This window comes from Cetorhinus maximus, chromosome 3 (assembly GCF_964194155.1).
Source record: "Cetorhinus maximus chromosome 3, sCetMax3.hap1.1, whole genome shotgun sequence".
Lineage (NCBI taxonomy): Eukaryota > Metazoa > Chordata > Chondrichthyes > Lamniformes > Cetorhinidae > Cetorhinus > Cetorhinus maximus.
The window spans coordinates 70,020,349-70,035,636 of record NC_135881.1 but is presented as its reverse complement, the minus strand read 5'-3'; the positions used below and the strand labels follow the sequence as shown (position 1 = coordinate 70,035,636).

At 38.0% G+C, this 15,288-nt stretch overlaps 1 protein-coding gene across 1 annotated transcript in view; it reads right to left on the bottom strand.

Moving 5' to 3' along the window:
- LOC144678715 (DNA-binding protein SATB1-like) overlaps positions 1–11,343 on the bottom strand; it is a 145,552-nt gene extending 134,209 nt beyond the window's left edge. Inside the window, exon 1 of the mRNA XM_078538536.1 lies at positions 11,088–11,343. The gene's annotated coding sequence lies outside the window, so the exon portion shown is untranslated. The remainder of the gene's footprint in view (positions 1–11,087) is intronic.
- Positions 11,344–15,288: the final 3,945 nt, after the last annotated feature.

The window sequence follows — 15,288 nt, the reverse complement described above, 5'->3', positions numbered from 1 at the left end:
AATTTCCGGCTGGCGCGCAAGAATTTTTAATCAGCTTGATTACTGTAAGACGGCTCTGCATTTATTACAGATAATAATACCACATGATCAAATAATTATAGCACTGGCTCAGCCTCAGGGCTGGAGAGAGAGAGCGAGAGGGTGGGGGGAAGCACAGTCAACAACAAACAGGAGGAGCTTTTTAACTCGTCACTGCTGCATGCCATCGGCACTGTCAGTGAGTGAGAGTGTTTGTAAGTAAAAAAAAACAGTGGTATTGGGGGGGGGTGGGTGGGGGAAGCATGAGGAAACAGTCTTGACCGAAGCAGAAACAACATACAGCAGATAGTCAAAAGCTACTGGAAATGATTTCATGCATAAGAGCATGATAGCGTTTGTTCTGCGGGAGACGGCCAGATGGATGGTTTACACACACACTCGCACCTGCACACGGACATAGACCTAAACATACGCATAATGAGCGCTAATATGCATGAAGGAAGATGCAAGATACGCATACATAAAAAGGTATACACGTGTTTATATTTGCGTGCCTCTCTTATTATGTATGCGTGCAGGTGCGGGAGTTTAAAATGTAGATTTCAGAAAGTCACAGTCGCAATATTTTTTCGGGCTGTTTTAACTGTCCACCTGTACTCTGCCACTAGCCTCTTGCTCCTGTGCTTCTTTAAGTAGGCAGGAAATTGTGGTTTGGACCGTGGACTTCTCTCTGTGTTATCAATGATCTGTGAATAGCTGACAAATGTTGATTTTTGTTTCTGAGTCAACCCTGCCCATTTCATTCCCTCCCATCCTATCCTAAAATGGGACACTGCTGCAATGCAATAAGGCATTTAGTTAAAACTGACAAAATTCACCCGGCGAGGCAGACATGTTTAAGTTGAAGCTGTTATTCAAACTCTCAGTCATTTAAGTTGAACCCTGTAATTAGATTTTAAGCTCATTCCGTTTTATATTTATTTACCCATGTTAGATGTAATGGAACCAACTTTTGTAAAAATAAACAACTTTTAGAAGATATGGATTTATGGAAAAATCTCAGTAAAATGTCACTATGGTTAAAGTTAACGCAAAGGTGAAATGGTGAGTCAAAAACCCTAAATAAGATGAATGTGAAATCAACATTTGAATGCCAGCATCAGCCAAATATATTAATACTGCAAGTTGAGTTATGGGGCATAATTTTTCCTAGTTCTTTTGACCATCATAACCTATATGCAGCAAATCTGCAATTTCTTGGACTCACACTGGTAGATGAACGAAGCAGAGAGAGACCATATGGTACAAAGTGATCCTGAATTTTTTTTTATTTATATGTATAATATATGATCTGTAATGCTGGAGGAGACAAAATGTGGTGAAGCGAGCCTTCTAATGTGCTTCAATATTTTGTGAGTTTCTGAAACGTTAAATACAAATACAGTAAATACATTTAAAGAATAATTTGGCTGCATCAAATTAGTAGTGTTCCCAAAATAGAAAATGCTGGAAATACTCAGCAGGTCAGTCAATGTCTGTCATGAGAGCCGATGAGTTAACAGGTGTAGACTCTTCATCTAAATCATCCATTCTCTCCACAGATGCTAACTGGCCCAATGAGCAATTTCTGTATTTGTTTTGAGTTTTCAGCATCTGCAGATTTTGAAATTATATTAAGTATATCCTGCCTCCTGATCATAGCCTGATTATATTAAATATTAAAAATTATCTTTCTTTTGTTGTATTAAATAAATAACAAAATGATCTGTAATGCCTTGGATTCATTCCTATAACTGAACCTTGTTGAAATAAATTTAAGACTAACTTTTTCTCCATTCCTTGAAGCAGCTCATACCATAGCTCAAAGAAGAATCACTGATATGAACTCTTCCTTTATTGGATCCCAAAGAGTGCTGTAACAAGGTTTATTACTACATATGTATAACAATGATATGTGGATGGCTGTTGTCTGTTCCTTAAGCAGATGGATAGTAAAATCCATCAAGTACAACTTTCCCTCTTTACTTCACACCTGTCAAAAGGAGAATTTCTTAGAAGTTGCTTCTGTTTTTATGCCTGCCTGTAAATTTGGATAACTTACTATCACCACAGAAACTGGAAACCAGAATCACACATGTGGCATAAATGAATGCATTCACAATGCATTAAAAATTATTCCATAAGTTATAATATTCCAGATCTTATAACCCATGAACAATGAAGTCATGGTGAGTTATGTCTCATATGGAATTAGTGTGGACATATGTTTAATATTCTACTTATGGCTTATTAATAACAATATTCAGCATTATTCCCTTAAGTTTTTGAAAACCTCAACAATTTTTTTTCTGTTTTAAAATAAGATCTGTGCACATCCATTTATTTCAACAGACACAGAATAAAACAGTGCGAAGGAGTATGCTCAGTAGCCATGGGATTTTATGGGATGTAAGTAACCCTTGTGTTAGTGCAATTGATAATCTTCAATGCCTTAGGGGCTACTTTTAGGACATAAATTAGGATATGTTTCATCGCAAACAAAAAGTAAAACATAGGGAAAATTGGCACTCTTTGACCACCTTAACCTATGTAGACAAGAGATAGAGAGGGAGTCATTACACCTGACAGACAGAAAACTAGGTATTTACAAAGAGACAAAACACCATTTAGTGGAGACAGGAAATAATTACACATAAACATGACATGCCTCAGGCCTGATCTAACAGAGCATCCAGCTTGCAGTATGGGCATCAGCCCAATGCAAACCTTAACCCCTAACATTCTGGAAAGTCTCATTACATTTGGACTGTAACTATTTTCCTCTTACAAACACTCGGTTGTAGACTTACACTTTACATTAGGTGTTTGATTCCAAAGCTCACACATAATGCACATCTATTTACTAATGTGGACACGAACTAAATTTAAACAATTAACTTAAAAAGTAAATAATTTTGCAACATTAATATTGTTCAACCATGGGGCATAACTCTTAGTAAGACCAAAGAAAAACAAATGATTGCACATGAGCATATTTAGACAGAATAAGCAACAACTCCATATCATCTAACTAGTGGAATTTTGTTGTGCCAATTCAATACTAGAGGGTCACAGTGAGGTAGAATTATATATGACTTTCCTTGAATTAGTATTTAAAAGCATAAACCAATAACAATGTTGAGGTATGTATTAACTTGATATATGGAGGGCAACACTCAGTAGATCATAGATTTCTAATGATCACCTAATGTTTTACAATTAATGCTTTTAAAGGAAAGGTGGACACTATGGGCAATTAATTGCTCCCACTCTAATCCCTTGACTGTGTTTAATTAATTAATCTCATCTGTGGGTAGGTGACAATATGGTGGTGTAAATGGCTAAGAATTCCAAAGGACAAGGCCGTAGGGACTAAATCAGTCACTGCCAGTGGTGTAATGTGGGGTAAGGGGAAATCTGGTGTTAAGAGGAAACAAAGTAGGAGAAGATCACCGAGGCAGGGTGGGATTATAATTTGAAAATGAGGACAAAAATTTTGAAACTGACAAGTTGGATAGAGAGAACCAGTGGAACTTGGAGAGGACAGAGTGATGAGGTTGTGAAAGTTATTGCAGGTGTGGACGGAAAGAGGATTTGTCATTTTCAATGATTTGTAGCTCCAGAAGAGTTGAGGCCAGTCAACTGACTCTTGGAGAAGTTGAGCCTGGAGATGATGAAAGCATGGCTGGGGTTTCAGTAGTGGAACAGGTGAGGTGGAGAAAAACAATTTTCTGGAGGTTGAACTAAGTGGCTTTGACTGTGGAGGAGGTAGACGAACTTGAGGTCAATCAAGATGCTAAAAATTCTCACTTCCTAATAGAGTTCACGGGTACAGTGAGAGACATTCTGCAATTGGCCCCTGTAGCCCTGAAGAGGGAAAATATATCGTTCCTGTCCTGCAAAGTGCACAAGTATGAAGAGTGTGGAGGTATGAAAACACTGTGTGTGATGCCCTCCATAATTGCTGACAATTGATTTTAAAGGGGCAGCACACCCTAAAGTTTTGAATTTAGTGTAATTAAATGTTAAAATATATTAAGGATATAAATGTGAATATCGTGGAATTTAATCAAAAAGAACCCCTGGATGTTCAAAATCTCACCCAAATGGCATCTGATGAATAAATTCAAAAATGGGTGGCAACAATTAATCCTAGATGAACTATTTTAGGGCATTTCTCTTGAGAAATTCAAATAGAATATTTAAAGGCCTTAGTTTCCTTCCCTGGTTTTCTTTTTTTGCCTCTTCTCTTAAATGCATGGATTTCTTGCAAGGGTATAGAAGATCCAGCTGTCATTCATTTGTGAACCTAGCATGTCAGTAGGTTATTCAACTGTAGGGCCATTACAGCCAATTTTGCTGCCAGAGTACATGGAATCACAGGATTCAATAAATAGTGATCAGCAGTGAGTACATTTACCTTCATATGCTGAGGTGCTAAAGTCAATTGTAGCAGTATATGACTGTCATTCCTGCTGAGATAAGCTAACTCAGCAGAGACCTGGATCAAATCTGAGATATTCTTGATTTGTATTGATCAACTGTTCACTGGGAGTCTGAACCACCAAAAGTCAAAAGTCTCAATAGGAAAACCACTGATACTCGGAAGCATTCTAAATTAACTCATTTGAGAACAAGTTCCTGTTTTATATATATATATATATCCTGAGATTTTAATGTTTTTTTATGGTTCTAAAGAAATGGTTCATCTTCCAGTCAAGTCAAATTTAGTAACATATATATCCTTCTACAGCACACAGTTGCTTATGCCAAGGATATTTCACATATGTTGCAAACTAGATACATCATATTGCCCATCATTTCAATGGAGCCAATATTAGAGTGAACAAGCTGTGTTGGTGGAGGTATGACAATTCCTTTTTCTAATTATTCAAATAAGCACAGAAGCCAAATAAGTGCCATAAAGATACTGTATATATAGCGCAAAGCTCATGAACAATACATATATCAAAGCCAGCATTTAGGAGGTCTATTCAGTACAGTCAATAATCCAAGGTGAAGTGTTGCACAGTGAAAGCTGTACCTAAAAAAATATGCTTCCGCAAGGATTTTTATCCCTGCTGCTCTTGTTACAAAATATATAGTGATTATCCCACCCCCTGCCCCAAATCAGATGAAAATCCCATCTTTTATCTTCTAAGGACTTTGTTAATTATCAGGTGCTTAGCACAAATTCACAAGGTTATTATGGATGAGGAAGACCATTCAGCCCATCACATCAATCTGTTCCCTCCCTCCCCCTCTCTCCACCCCCCCCCACCCCAATTGCAGCATGCAATTGTTTCTTGAATGATTTCAGAGCTTTCCCTGCACCACTCTATTCAAGGATCTATTAAACTCACCAGATCACTCCAAATCTTAATTCTATTGAATTTGTTTCCACCTAATCCTGCCATTCCACACTTAAATGTATCCACTGGACTGCAGCATACAATGTAAATGGAGTTAACATGAACAAGTACAAATTAGTAGTAAAGAAAGAGGTCATTTGAATTTAATTGATTTTGACTTCAGCTAAATCCATTTTAGTTTATTTAGAAGAATTAAAATTTGTTTCAATTTGGACCGCTGCAAATTTGGATACATCAGACGTGGTCTTTGTTAAAAATGTTTTCTGTTACACTAAAGTCTTGCACATTTAACCAAGAGCGAAAAATAGGTGAATTTAATGTATCTTTCTGTGGGCAGTTGGGGGTGTGTTCATTTAGGTAAAAAATATCAGTACTAGAAAATGGAACACCCATTTCAACATCAATCACTCCAAGATCAGATATGCACAGTGAGAAGTAAATTTAAAGTTCCCTCTATACTATTCACTGTTATACCTTATTTCCAATCAGAGAAATCACCTCCTACTGAACTACTATGATATTTCCATTTTCCACATTTTTCCAACCTATGGCCTACCAAGTGAGCCTGCCAGTACATTGCCAATTTGTCATCCCATAGCCATTAATTACAGGACTTGCCAGTTTGAGATTGCCCAAGCTCATTTTACATTTGACCTTTGCAAGTCTGTGGAAGAAGAAACCTTCATCCCATCATTCTGCCCACAGTTTGAACCTAAACCTCAGAGATGGACAGGTAACATACAAAACAGCACCATCCAGTTTTTCTGAGAAGCTTACTGGTTTGTATCAATTTTGAAGTGATTTAGTATGGGTAAATAACTGTTCATTAATAATTGGGGAAGAATGTACTGCATACTATCTCATGTTAACAATGCCCACATCCCTGGAATATAGGAAGACAAGCATGAATCCAAATGTTTAGGATTCTAATCGTGGTGGGGGAAGTGTACAGAATATATTGAATTCCTAATAGTATAATAGTTTTCTGTATCTGAATCCCTTATTGTCCAGTGGAGAATCTTCCCTACTGAGTAACCAGTTTATAACATCTGAAGTGCATTTTCAAAGAATCTGAACACAAGCTCTTTCAGATCCAAGGTTTTAATTTACCTTAATGCTTATTCAGAGTCAGTGTACATGTGGCCATTTTAAATCAAATTCCGGATTTGCAAAATAAAGCATTGATATCAAATGGCCACAACTTGTATAGTTTTACAGATATGTAAATCAAGATTGATATGCAACAGTACAAAATAAAGAACAACATTAGAAACATTTGCAGTCAAATTTAAATTAAATAGAAATATGGTCCTTTTCATGGATGCTAAAAATGATGTAGATATTAATAAATTAATTTTAGTTTTACAATCTGTTATCTATCAGTCCTATATTGGTACAATGTGGAAACTATATTAAAAATTTACACACCATGAAAAGAAATGAAACAACTGAAACTCCAATGCAATACTCGTGTATTGGTTTATGAACTCCATATCGTAAACTGTCATTAGAAAACCTGATACTGATATAGAATCTCCTGAACTCAATGTTCCAGCTTAGACACAGCATGTTATTGATCAAAATCCAAAGTATTTCAATCTATCTGCACAAACAGCTCACTCTACTTGTGCAAATGTGCAAATCCTACTTATAAATAAATGTATTTGGAGTTTTGAGGTGGAGTTGAATTTAATCCTGCATGCAATTAGAGATCTCCTCTCATTAATTGGATTCAAAAAGTGAATGTACTCTGAAAGACGGCATCTAATCTAATGCTAAATTGCATGAATTAAATTTGATTTGGCATTCTAAACCCTAATTTGGAAAGATGGAGGATGTGAATGTTCATGATGCACAAAGCTGAACATAAAATTATATTTCTTTGTAATCCTTTTCTGAAAATCCCCACCCTCTCCCCTCAGTTCCTGTTGTACCTATCCTGATAACTCATTTTCTGAAGCAAAAGCTCTGAAATGCATTTCTTTTGCCTCAGCCAAAGGTTTGCCCTATCTGTAATTAACAGGCTCCGAGACCACATTCATCACATTTTCAGATCATGGGATTGAAAAAAACTTCCAGATTATCTTCCATTGTTTTTCCCATGTACAAGGTGCTATCAGCATGTTTCCCTCCTCTCTCCACTCCTCAGAGGAGACGTTCACTTCCTGATACCCCTGTCTGTTTTGCTGCCATCTCAATTTATGGCAGGTCCTCCCTTTCCAGTTTCCCATGCAACGGTGGCCCATGCATGCACCATTTATATTCTTGTCTGGTGCCCCAATCACTCTTATCTGTGAGCTGATAATTTAAATTGTCTCTTCCCAATTTAGCATACTGTATGTGCTGCTCACAGTGCAATCTCCTCTCCAAAAGAGACCACATGGAGGTCAGTTGATTGTCTTGCTGAATATATTCTGTTCTATCTGCAGTGTGATCCTATGTTCATCACTCAAATTCCTCTTTCCAAACCCACACTGATCTCTCTGCCTTTACCTTCTGTTTTCCTGTCTGTTTCTCACATCCGTGACATTCTTTTCCATTTTGGAGCTTTAGTTCCCTTCCACTTTCTATTTCACTGCCTGAGACGTTGTTTGCTTATTATCCAATGTTTTTCACCCTTTCCCACCTACCTGTATACCGGTACAGAGATGATGAAGCCCATTAACTGTGTTTTTGTGATCACAAGAGTGGCTTTTGATTTTACCCTCTTTGTTTTGTGGAATCCTTTTAAAGATTACACATCCCTTTCAGTTTCTAGTTCAGACAAAGGGTTAATACCTGACAGGCTAACCTGCCATTACTCTTCTGCAGATGCTGACAGACCTGTTCTGCATTCCATCCTTTTATATTTTTGCTGGAGCCAGAGTTGGATTAATGGAGAAATGCAAAAGCTGAGCTTTGTTACTGAACTTCACGCTAAATGGTCTGGGTTTCTTGGGAATATTGACTGTAAAGCCAAAATATAAATACTGCAGTCCCCATTTTGTGATCTTGGAATGCTCTTAAGGGGCAGTTTGACTCGCAGCTGCTTATCCTGTGCCTATCGCTGTTAGCCTGTTCAACGATTCAGTAGTGAAAAAAGGCTTTTCCTTCTTTCTCACTTTTCATTTTCATTATTTTGATTACTTTCCATGCCTACCGTTGCTCCGTCTCTCCGCCTCTTCAGTTGTCTTCGCTTTCTAACTCTGCTCTTGTGTCTTTGTAATCTGTAGGCCTTAGATTAACCAACCCAGCCAGTGTTGCGTGGGAAAAGAGCGCCTGCTTCCACCACTAGTATGGTACTATGGTATGGAGAATTTAATCTGTGTTTTAAATGAATTAAGAGTAACTGAAATAGCCCGAAATCACCAAAATATGATGGCAGTAAATCACCAAACTGGGATGTGTGAACTTGTCAAGTGTTTCTTTAAGGTCGCCTTCAAAATTGAACATGTTCACATAGGTGCTACCAAAACGTGCTCCCAGCTGTGCTGATGTATCAAGGACCCTCTGGGCATCACTACGTTTGCCACTTTGATGGAATGCCTCTCGTTATAATTTCACCGCAAAAATGTGTGCGTAAACGGGAAGTACAGTTTTTGCACTCAGGTCGACTTTTTTCCGGTAAAATTAGCTACTGGAATGATATACTGCCACGCAATTATATAAATCTGTTTCTTAATTGTATTTGTTTCAAGCGGTGTGAAAGGCAACACACATTAGAAGCGGACTAACAGAGCCTTCCCCTACCATGTTTACCTGTTTCAAGTGAATCATGCGGGTCAGCTCCACCAACTGAATAATATCTATGCCCAAATATAGATATGTTATATTGAATTTGGTTCTACTTTAATGTCTGAGATAGGTCAGTTCAGTTGCGGAGGGAGAGCCTTAGATAAAACATCCACTTATGCTCCGCGACGCAATGGGAGTAATTTTAACCTAACTGACCAGGCGGGAAACATCCGGGATCAGGTGGATCGCTGATTTTACATCTTGCACAATATTGTTCTTCGCTGACTTCATTGGAGTGTAAATTCGTGCGGGATGTGATCCAAATGCTAGTAGAGAACTGTCCCCACAGTCTCATTGTGGGACAGTGTCTCGCCTTGGGCAATGTCTCACCATGGGCACTTTCTGACTATGGAAAATGTCTCACCTTGGGAAAAGCCTCGCCATAGACAATATCTGTGGACAATGTCTCACTGTAGACAATGTTTCATCTAGACATTGCCTTACCATGGGAAAAGCCTCACCGTGGGCAATGCTTTCTCATGGGCTGTAGGTAATGTCTCATCATGGGAAATGCTTTATCATGCCTCACTATGGGCAAAGTCTTACTACAGTCAATGCCTCGCTGTGAACAATCTCTCACCATTGTTGCCCTCATTCCAGGATAGGGAGTGAAGGTTAATTTGCTTGCGCAGCATCTTCCTGCTGTATATTCCTGGTTTCTGGGGGGAATCCGATTAGGACCTTCAGTCTAAGAACTTTTTTTCTAAACAAAAATGTAGAAGAAAAATGTACAGGAAGAGATTGGAGTAGCCTGAGGACAGGTAGAAAACAGGCAATTGACAGCTGAGGTAGAGGCAGCCCAGCAATCCTTGCAGGCTAGTTCCAGAACAGCCAGTAACTGGAAAAAAAGAGTTAAAAGAGATTGAGAATGAAGAGCAAGTGTAGAATTCCTAACCCGGAAGAACGTTTGCTGGTGAGATGCACATGTTTAGGTGGGCCATTGTGTAGATTAGAGAAGCCTGTTCGATTTATTTTCTTAGCCAATCTAACGTTAGTTTTGTTTTATATTTCATCGTCGGTGTGGCCGTTTATTACATTTGGGATATAATGCTGTGAAGATGAGATGTGATGATTGGCATCTTTATGATGGTGAGATAGATCAGCTCAGGTAAACATTTAGTTAGTAGAGACGGTGGCTTATTTTAAAAATCAGCAATAATAGATGAACTACGTATATGACAAACATTTCGCAATAATTTGCCACTCAGCCCATTCGGAGAGTGTTGATGCAAATGAAGGCTCAACCACAGAATGTTTACAGGTAACGTCCACTTGTCCATAAACACAGACTTTACTTGATAGATAGTACACTAGCTGATAGGAAGATCTCAGTGAACACATGACGGGTTTAATGTGAGGCTTCCCCAGTAAAGAGTACAAGTTCATTCTGCTGTGGTTCACATTTTGACACACTAACAGTACTGCAGACAGTTAATCTATCCATATAAATGACACAAACTTCTCGATATCAATAGTAACTATCGTGATATTTCATACAGACAAATTAATGTTACGGATCCAGACATTTCCTTCCTGTACAGGTGCATGTAAAGAGTATCTAACGGGGCTTTTTTAAAAGTTTCTTTTAATATGAAATAAATCCACAAAGATTTTATCTCACGACAAGTGTTTTCTTCAGGTTAGACTATTAAAAAGTTAAAGTGGCTCCAGGACACGTCAACTCCTAATAGCTCACCAGACAAGCTCAAAATAGCTACATTCGCAAGGAGCGCGCACAATCGTACACAACACATTGTTCAATGCAGTATAATCTATGTCAAACTGAAAACAATTCTTTCACAGACTAAGGTGGTAAATGTTGCTAGAAAAGCACCCTCGCCGCAACTGTACACACAGCCAGCCACAAATCACAAGGGGGTTTTAAACAAAGGTAAGTAACATGCTCAGCCGGGTAAACAGTACCTTAGAATTGTCGTCACATTTAAAGTTCCTGCTTTCTCCCCCAAACACTGCAGAAATAAACTGGAGCGAATGCTCTGCTTTCGCCTCGTTCAGTCAGAAAATATCTCCGAAGTCCTGAGACTTACTGATTTGCAAAAAAAACTTCTCCCGGATCAGCGTCTTGTGCGGTACAGTTCACAGCAGATTAAAGCAGAAACACTGATATCAGTGCGGGGTAGAGTATGGGACGTGTCTGGTGTAGTTTATTCACAGGAAATCAGCCTGGTGAAATATGCAAACACTTCCAGTTGTCGTTATTTGTTGAATGGAGGTGAACCGCAACAGGAAAGGGGGTGGTGATGCTGAGCTTTCAGTACAGCCATCCCGAGGCAGGCGCACCTTCCACGGGGTGGGACAGAGAAACAGTGCGGCCATCAGCCCTCGGGACGGTCAAAGCCGCTCTCCGACCCCGCAATGTAAAATCCCACAAACAGCCTGCCCAGTGATCTGAACACTTTAAACACATCGCGCCCTGCATGAAACTGAAACTAACAGAGAAGGTTGGGCGAATATTTTAGGTGGGGCAGCAAGAGCATCGCATCATTTACAAGGGAAATTCGCCACTCTCAATTGGGAAGACACTGGGCTGGCTGGAAATGCGTTAAAAGAAATAATAGAAACGAGGTTGTTAGAGCACACCGTAGTTTAGTTTGGAAATGATCGGTTGCAAAGCGAATGAATTTCAGAACACGACTCACCGTGGGTCTTGTAACCTCACAACAGGAGTTTTAGTTCAAGATCCCAGTAACTTGGAATTGGTAGTTCAGGAATACTTAACCTAAAAACACAGCCTGGGGTGCGATGCAGCAAACTCCTACACACACACACAACGGCTTGACCATTTGGTTGAGTGCGACGATGTATTTATTCTCTGCAATTTGTTTTTTTTTATTGAATATCTGCATTCTCTGAGATTATTATGGGGGAGAAACAGAAGCATAAAGGGATAAACGGCGAACTCTATGTCGGTAGTAAATACATGGACAGTTTCTTTACACTGCAATTTGAAGTTTTTGAAATCCTCGATATCATTGACTCTGAATGCTGGCTTCTCCAGTGAGGGGCTGGTCTGATAACTTACCAGAATGTTTCATACTTGCACCTCTCTTTCCCATCCATTTCCAGGGCGCCAAATCCCTCCTAAGTGCAAGCTTATAAAGGAGTTTCTTTGCTCTGGATAAAGTGACATTGGACTTCTTTGTCCCGCAATTTGGTCTATTAAGCACCTATTGATAACTCAGGTGTCTTACAATACATTGATAGTACGTTAGCTCTTTTATTCTCACGTGTAAGAATAAAATGTTCTCTACTGTTTTCTTATTAATTCAGCAACATAAATTCCATATTCTAAGCGGTATGTCTTCTTCAGTTTAATAGTTGGTCCTGGTAATGCAATTAGTAGTGTGTGATTTAAATACTGAGCCTGTAAAGATACACTTAATATAAGTTTTTGTTATCTTTACTGTGTACTATATTCAGGTCAGTTAGCAATAGCTGGAACGTGAATTCCTGATGGGTTAAAATAAACATATTTTATCATCAGAAATACATGTACTGTGTCCATTTGGAGAGTGGGGGTTTGCAATGAACAGCGAAGAAATCAAATTGGCGTTGTCACTTCCGTATGATTTAGACAAATGTTGTTCTCGGTTTCATAAATATGAACAACTTTAGGTCGACTGGTTCCTGTTATCGAGCCCAGCTCCTTTGTCTTAATAAAACTTATCAACCAGAAATTATTCTTATTGGTTCAAGTTGATAATTATATCAATTTAAAGCTAACTGTAGTGAGGTTTATTTTTTCTTCTGTACAGAAATAAAACGACACACGAATGTACAACAGTTAGCCTTCGACACATCTGCAGCAAGTGCAAATGCGTGCTGCAATATTCCCATATGATAATGTAAGAATTATAGCGACATGTTGATGTGTAAACTTTCATTAGCTTACCAAAGCAGTTTGCTGAAAGTATTTAAATATTTAGTAAGGGTAGGTATTTCTTTTTATCTCATTATTTTCTTAAACTTTTACTCCCTTAGTAATCATTGGGGTATAAATGGGAATGCGTACTTTAGACATGCTTTTTTTCCTTAAGGTATCATTTACTTTGTGTGTGGTTGTATTTTACTGTTGGATGCAGCATATTCAAAACAAGACATAATTGCTGATCTATTCAGCAAGGCGCCAGCCCACGTAACATTTTATTAATAACCAGGCGGATCCCAAACAGCTGTACTTTAAATATTGTTTTAGAGTTTAAATCACATTATCCGATTTATGGTGCCACGCAAAACAGTCATATTCTTTTCATGTAATATTTGGGACATTCTTCAAATTGAGTGAACCGAACAGAAATAAAATGACCATTACCATTTGAAGGAATGGTTCTTTCAACACTGCATATACCTGAAATTATAATTTTGCTGCTCACCCAACGTTCACACTGCTTTAAAATGTTACAGTCATTTTATGTTTAAGGGCTAATCGTGCAAAGCTGTATTGCAGTTTATTCACTGATTATAAATTAAATTGCCATGAATGAAATTTTGACCAGATATTATAGTTTTGATAGGTTGTGGTTAATCCCAGCAAGCCTGTCCACTTGGTGGCGCACTCCATAACCACCTGGCCATATATTCCCAAAAGATTAAGTTGAAACACAACGAATTTGTATTTTCAGGATCTGCCACATTTTACGGTCATTGTTTCACTGACTACATTATGGATTCACCGCACATCCTTGTTTTACTGTTCTTCACTAAAAAATATAAACTAGCCACATTATTGTTAAAATCAGGTAGAAAGTGAATGAACAACATCAATATATTACCATCATTACAAAGCTGATGCCTTTATGAAAGAGGTAGCATTTTATGTTTTGGCTGTTCTACACTAAAAAGGCTCTAAACTGGCCACGTTCATCAGAATCAGATTCAATTTCCAGATTTAATATAAAGTACAAATTCATTTTTTTAAACCTAAAGGTGCCAGGTTGAAGTTTTTTGTATGATTTCCGCCCAGATGACAGCTTAATCAAATGCAATGGTGCAAAATATTGTGGAATTGTAAAAGTGAGTTGCGCCCATAAATAAATTGGGTCCAAGTATTAGCGATCCTTCCCGTCTGTTAAACAGACCCTTCACCCAATCCCACTAATTTTAAGGGGTGTATTGGCTGCAATTCTTTATTTTAAGCATTTCTGAAAAATTGTTTCAGTTTTCTTCAAGAAGCGGAGAAACTGGCAATGTATTCAAGGGCAATCTTTTTGAGTATTATAGAGTTTAATCTTGATCATGAGCCCAAAATATTGAGTTGACTTCATAGGCGTGATCAAATATTGCTACAACAGCTTAGTAATATTTATGAAAATTATGAATTTTGTTTATCATTAATTTACATATGCATTTAAATCATGTTTACTTTAAAAGAGAAAAAGACGGGGCTTCGCCAGATATTTATTTAAATCATGACTTTCGTGACCTCAGGATGTCCAAAAGCATTTTACGCCAATGGAATACTTTTGAAAAGCAGTCACTGTTGTAAAGTGGGTCACATGACAGCCAATGTGCTGAGACCAAAGTCCCAAAAGAGGAAAGGAAATAAATAGGTGCTTTTGGTGTTGGTTCAGGAATAAATGGTGGGCAGCGGGCTGGGATAACTCCCATTATCTTCTTCTACACAATATGGACTAAACGCCAAGGATCAGATTTCAGCCTCTTACTGAAAGTTACACTTCTGACTTGTTGCCCTCACAGAAGAAATCAGTTTGGATTGTTGAGAAAGATTGATTGGAACCTGTTACCATGTATCTTTCCTCTGTTGTTTTCAACACTATCTTTAAGAATTAGATACCTCTATAAATGCTGCCCATAAATTCAAATCCTACAATTTTTGTTAGATTGGATTTAGAAGGGATCTCTTATTTTATATATCTCTTAATTCTAATTTGTTACAGGCATCACCAAAAACAAATCATGGCTTGTCATTTTGTAGGATAGAAATCTGCATTTTAAAAGCTGCCAAAAACAACCTTGTTGGGATGACTTTGTAAGCCCTGGTTTAATTTCTTTGGCTTTATTAATATTCTATCAATTCCTCGACACAGTTACAATAAAAAGTGAAGTTAAGCAGATAGGAACATGAAGTGATTTCATCATTGAT